Raw genomic sequence first — 6,631 nt, forward strand, 5'->3', positions numbered from 1 at the left:
TCAACTGGCTAGCCAACTAGAGGCATGCTAGGGACGGTGTTTTGTCTATGTATCCACACATGTAAATGAGTCTTCATTCAATACAATTATAGCATGGATAATAAACTATTATCTTGATACAGGAATTATAATAATAACTATACTTTTATTATTGCCTCTAGGGCATAATTCCAAGAGCTTCATCATCATCTCCTGGAGGTTCATCAGCTGCTCCTACACCAAGAAACCATTCTGGTTGGATGGCATTTTTTACTGCCGGTGGTAACCATGACTAATGATGTGTATTCAGATTATCTTCTGGTTGTATGATCAGTACTAAGTGATGTGTGATAACTGATAAGTACTAAGTTCTATGATGTGTATTTTCTGGTTGTACTACTAGTAGTAAGTGATGTGTGATAAGTATTAAGTGAATTTGTTGGTTGTATGATAAGTACTAATTTCTTGTTGAGCTAATGATCAGGTTATATGATGTGTGATGTGATGGTCATGATCTGATCTATTTATAGCAACAGTTTTTATGTGTGATTGATGGTCATGATCAGGTTTTATGTGTGATTGATGGTCATGATCTGTTTATAGCAACAGGTTAGGAAATTAAGAGCTCTCTTTAGCTAGCAGATTTCACATAATACAACAAATAAGATATACCCATCTATCAATGCAACATGTGCTTCATTGTCATGGACACTTAAACACATTTGCCATCTATCAATGCAACAAATAAGAAGTCACTTAAGCATAATACAACATACTTGGGTTGAACAAAGATAAAGTCACTTCAGCATACATAATTCAGATATTCTGATCATCTTGCATTACAACATTGATACAAAAGAGCAACACACCAACAACAGCATAGTACAGTTACAAACATAGCATAGTGGAGTTCATCATGCATTACAGAACAACTTTTCACAAAAGGACACCACATCAACCATAGCATAGTGGACTTCATCTTCATCTGATCAGCTCATCCATCCAAAATGTCCCTGATCATCTTCAACTTCTCTTGGTTCTTCTCCAATGCCTCCAACTGATCAGCAATCTGGAGCTTCAGCTCATCCCTGCGTTTAATCAGATTCTCAATTCCTTTCTTCAGACCATCAATGTGAAGGTTGAGCACCACAATTTCATCATTAAGTTTGTCCTCAAATTTTGACAGTTTATCAACCTGAACCTTTAAATTGTAGTTCTCTTCACTTATCTTCTCCTTCTCCTTCAAATGATTTGCCTTCTGGGTCCTAATGACCTTGCCTTGAGCTTCTGCAAGGTTCATAAGCACTGAATACTTCCCTTTAACTTTCATTATCTCTGCCTCTTTCTTCTCAATCTCAGACTTCATGACAGACACAGCAGAACTAGAGCTCTCTGCACCATGGCCATTCACCTTCATATAGCTCAAATCCAAGACCCTCTCCTCCTGGGCATTGAGCAGTTGATTCACATCTTCTACTAGTTTGTCATAGTTTGCATCAAGATTTCTTTTCTCCTCTGTGAGGTGGTGAATTTTCAGTGAATTTCTCCAAATTATCATCCCTCCTACCACTCTTGCTGTCTTCCAACATTTCCCAAAGTTTTAACAATGCATTTTGCATTGTGGGAGCCCACTCTTGGTCTACCCACCCAACAAAACCACAGTTTTGAGGTGGCTGCAATACAAAAAACACATGATCAGGTAAGAAAATAACAGCAATTGCAGAACTACTGACCACTACTTCACTACTTGTAAAAAATACCAGCACTTTCAACTAAGTCTCCATCTTTGAGCTAAGCTCCATGTTTACAACCAACAAAAAAATACCAGCAATTGTACAAATAATGACCACTACTTCCACTACTTTAAAAAAATATCAGCACTTCCAACTAAGCCAGAATCTTTGAGCTAAACTCCATCTTTACTATTAAACAATCTAAGAGCACTTGCCCATTTGTAATAAACAATGACAGTGCTGGGATCAGGAACCAACCAAAAATAATGACAGTGTTGTAATAGACAATGACAGTCTGAATCTTTGAGCTAATCTAACTAAGCTGCATCTAGAAAATTGCAGGGAACCAGCAGATAGAAAAAACAGAAGCAACTTCATGGATCTTACCGGCTGAGCACACACTAAAATTCTTCTGCCTGTCTCAAATCCTTCGAATGCTACGCGACGCTCAGGCGGCAGCCCATGCTCCAAGCAAACATCCAGGACAGAATTCTCGATGCCCATGTAGTCTTCATCGTCGATGCTAACAGGGATCTAAAGAAGAACCCAAAAAAAAGATAAATCCCCAATGCGAAGAAACCGAAACCCTAAACCTAACCCTAGCTCTACAAATTACCCGGTACATCATGTCGTCCGAGGAAGAGCTGATGTTCAGGCTCAATAGGTCGTTGCTACTCTCATCCTCATAAACCATGACGCGGCGGAGGTGGTGGCGGCCGACGAGCTTCGGCGACGAGAGGGGCAGAATGCGAGGAGAGAAGAAAAGGGAAGGAGGCGACTCGCTTGGTCGACTAGGTTCGAGCGAGACACATAGACCGACCGAACCGGTTCGTGCCGACACTTACATGCGGGCCCGCTACGTCAGATACATCGTCAATACGTGTTAGACGGCTGTCAGATCGTATTGCAACAATTAGGCTATGAGATGGTACTGACACGTAAAAAAAATGACTATTGATACCAATTCGTTACATGGTGTCCAAGTGTGGTAGTGCCCTTCAATTATCTTGAAAAAAAAAGCTTCACGCAGGCCCAGGCCGGAGGCGGCGCACTGTATCTGTTTCCGTGCAGGACAGACGGCGGCGCCCGCGGCGCAGCGAGTGGAGCGACGGCGTCTCCCGTTGACCACGTGCGTCGTCTTCGTGCGGTGGCGACTCCGTGAGGCCTCCGGTGCCAGCCCAGGTTTGCTCCCCAGCTCCTTGATCCAAACTCCCAACTCTGAAACTTAGGAATCGTGAATGGTGACTGAGTTGACAGATTTCCGGTGTGGTCGCAGGTTTGCCATGTCGACGTTCGCCGGCGTATCCGTCCTTGACGGCGACAAGCCGTGCTCTTGCGTAGCGGCGGGCGTCGGCGCCGGTGCCGGCGCGAACAGCGTGTACCACCTGGTCGTGGTCAAGGGCTACTCTGGTATCAAAAAGGAGTTACCCAATGGCGAGAGCTGGTGCACTGAATTGTTCAGGGTGGGAGCCCATGAGTATTCCATCGAGTTCTATCCTAATGGCGCGAACCCGAGCTGTGCCGACTTCATTTCGCTCGATATTACCCGTTTGACGACGAAGATGTCGAAGAGGGTGTGGAGGCCAAGTTCAGTTTCAGTCTTGTCGACGACGTCGAGAAGCAGACGCCGACGTACATTCGCGCAACTCGTAAAACCCATGACTTCCGCAGATGTGATCCTTGTTGGGGCTGCGACAGGTTCATGAGAAGAGACGCCCTTGAGCGATCATCCAGTCTAAAGTGTGATTGTTTCACCATCCGGTGTGATATCATGGTGTGCAAGGACAACACCCAAGATGCCACTGGCTCCAGCACCGACACCGAGGTTCTCCTGCCTGACATACACCAACATTTTAGCTATCTCCTTCAGAATAAGGTGGGTGCTGATGTGACATTCGAGGTCGGCGGCGAGACGTTCGCTGCACACCGGTGTGTGCTCGCTGCCAGGTCTGAAGTGTTCATGGCGTAGCTCTTTGGCACCGCTAGTTCCAATGTCATACAGATCACAGATATGGAAGCAAAAGTGTTCAGGGCTTTGCTTTGCTTCATCTACACAGACTCGTGTCCTGAGATGGAGAAGGAGAGCATGGAGGAGGATGAAATGCCAGGAGTTGTGGAACAAGGACAAGTAGAGGAAGTAGTGGAGGAGAAAATGTCAGAAGTTGCGGAACAAACACAAGACGAGGCGGTAAAGGATGAAATGCTTCTGCAATGGCTGCAAGACTTGTTTGTGGCAGCAGACAGATACAATCTCCAGCGGCTCAAGTTCATCTGTGAAAAGCAGTTGTGTGAGCATGTAGGTGTGAGGTCGGTGGCGTCCACACTTGCTCTAGCCGAGCAGCACCACTGCCATGGATTGAAGGAGGCGTGCTTGAAGATTATCCAAGTCCTATCTCCCTCGTGTTTGCAGACACTAATGGCGACTGGTGGATGGGGGCATATAGCTACAACCTACCCCTCTGTTTTGTACGAGCTCATTGCCATGCTTGCTTCAAACCAGCGGAAATGGCACTCTGGTACGCATGTTCTTCAAGTGACACTCTTTTGCACATATAGTATCCTCTATAGATATCGTAATTTGTTTGTTTTGCTTTTAATTAATGTCTCCTCATGTAATTTGCATCTATGCTGAATTAGAAAAATCCAACGTATGTGTATATTATCTCTTTGTCCAATGGATGGTCTGTAAATTCAGTTGTGACGATCAACACTGATCTGCATTGCAGCAATGCGCAAGTTTCCCAACAAATTCATTTTGTCCTCATATATTCTTCTATGCATTGTGTCATTCAGTGTAGCTTTGTGCCTTCCCTGTCATTAAAAACCCTTTTCTAGTGTTTATCGAGAAGAGCAAATGTTGAAGTTTTTGGAAAGGAATTTTATGAACCTGGATATAAGGGAAATAATATGGAAGACAAGACAGAGGTCAACAGAATTCCGGTTACCGTGACAGGCGTAGTGTGAGATCTTGATCCAGTACCAGGATCCCGCAAAAAAAAAAAATGATCCAGTACCAGGGACCTTCTCCTTTATACTTGCTGTTCTCCTCGGATGGGATAAATAGATGAGTTCCATTTTGGTGTATTTTGAAGCACAGATGATGATTGATTGCTGTCAATTAGCTACTGTATTAGGCAACAAGTTGATGAAAAAACCCGCTTTGCTTTGCCGTTAGCCTGAAAGTATTGTTTGAACCTGTGATTTCTAGACATGACTAATCTGTTTCCATGTCTATGAATTATGATTTACACCATCCCGATGTCATTGGTCCTGACATTTACTATCACATTTGCAAGTTTACATGAGCATGGCTTTTATGGACAATTTAGAATCTGTATCTGTTTTCAGGGGAAGCAAAGCAATGGAGAGACATGCATGCACTATCTATGTTTGGGCTCTTGTGACTAGTTGCTATCGACTCCTAGAGGCAAATACTGTGCAAATTCACTGCTGGACTAGCAGGAGTAGGAAAGAAAAGAGGAGAGTTACGTCTACTGGTTGCTTGGCAGGAATGACGGCGGCAGACGCCGAGCGCTCTTTGTACCTCAAGGCCAACGCCAACTGTTTCCCAACTGGAAAATGTGGCTGAAGCCTGATTCACTTATGGTCACTTTTGCTTTGATGCTATCTGGCTGTAGGCCTGTGATGTACGTAAAACTGTACTTGGAGCCATACAGTTGATTGGTACCCTTGCCCCTGTCAGGAATTCCAGGGTAAAACATGGTAGTAGTATTTCCTTCCTTGCTGTGTATTAACTCCATGGATATCAACATGTTGCTTCCTCCCACAACAATGTCCTTTACTTACCCGTGCATGATGTTCATGTGGAAACAGAGTGTGTTGTGTTCCTGGCTGCTCCACACACGCATATACAAATTCACGCTTCTGTTGGATCTTCAATGATGTTACTCTTTGGAGTGCTTGCTCATTTGGAACTTGCAAAATGAAATTTCTTGTTGCAGAATAGTATGTTAAGTAGGCACTAGGAAACACAGCATTCTCATGTTTCTGACAACAAAATCTCGAAATTTTAGGAAGAATTCCCACTGTAACATACTCTCTCCGTTCCTAAATACTCCCTCCATTCGAAAATATTTATCGCACAAAAGGATATAAATGGATGTATATAGAACTAAAATACATCTAGATATGTCCATTCCTATGATATTTCCGACCGGAGGGAGTATAAGTTTTTTTAGAGATTTCATTAAAAACTACATCCGGATGTATATAAAGATGCTTTAGAGTTTTAGAGTGTAGATTCACTCATTTTGCTTTGCATGTAGTCCGTAGTAAAGTATCTAAAAAGTCTTATATTTAGGAACTAAGGGAGTATTAAAAAGAGCAAATTCATAATCTTGTTGAGCACCTGATGGAAAAACACAAGTGCTTTTATTCTCACACTGCACCTCTCTCGTCGCAGTCGGGCTTCTCCGCCGGGCAAAGCCCGTGTGGCAACCGGCGGCGACGGGCTTCTCTCCCCGAGCCGCCGCCCTACCGTCGTCACGCCGCAACCGCCCGCCTGCCGTCGTCAGGAACTGCCGCCGTCACGCCGTCGGTCCCGCGCCAGCCCAACGCCTCCAGCCCAGGTCGGCTACCCCGCACCAGCCGCACCAATGGGAGTGAGAAGTTGCCCCGCCACCATCCACCGCAAGGGGCTTTGCCCCTGGCAGCACCGACCGACGGCGAAGGCGGGGAAAGGAGGCGGGGCCGCGCGAGGTGGTGGATCTGGCACCGTCGTCCGTGCCCATAACACATCCAGATTGACCGTGGTGTCATCTTCGGCCTGATTTCATGGAAGCCAGGTATCCGTGGGTCAAAGGGTCCAAGTTCCACCAAATCATGGAGATGTCCCAAGTGCTTGAGGACAGTTTGATCAGGGGCATTAGAAGGAATTACAAAAAGGCACCACATTTAAA

At 44.9% G+C, this 6,631-nt stretch overlaps 1 pseudogene; it reads left to right on the forward strand.

The window, feature by feature from the left end:
• The first annotated feature begins 2,995 nt into the window (after positions 1 to 2,995).
• On the forward strand, positions 2,996 to 5,518 carry LOC123398823 (annotated as a pseudogene).
• The last annotated feature ends 1,113 nt before the right edge of the window (positions 5,519 to 6,631 follow it).

This window comes from Hordeum vulgare, chromosome 5H, assembly GCF_904849725.1.
Source record: "Hordeum vulgare subsp. vulgare chromosome 5H, MorexV3_pseudomolecules_assembly, whole genome shotgun sequence".
Taxonomy (NCBI): Eukaryota; Viridiplantae; Streptophyta; class Magnoliopsida; order Poales; family Poaceae; genus Hordeum; species Hordeum vulgare.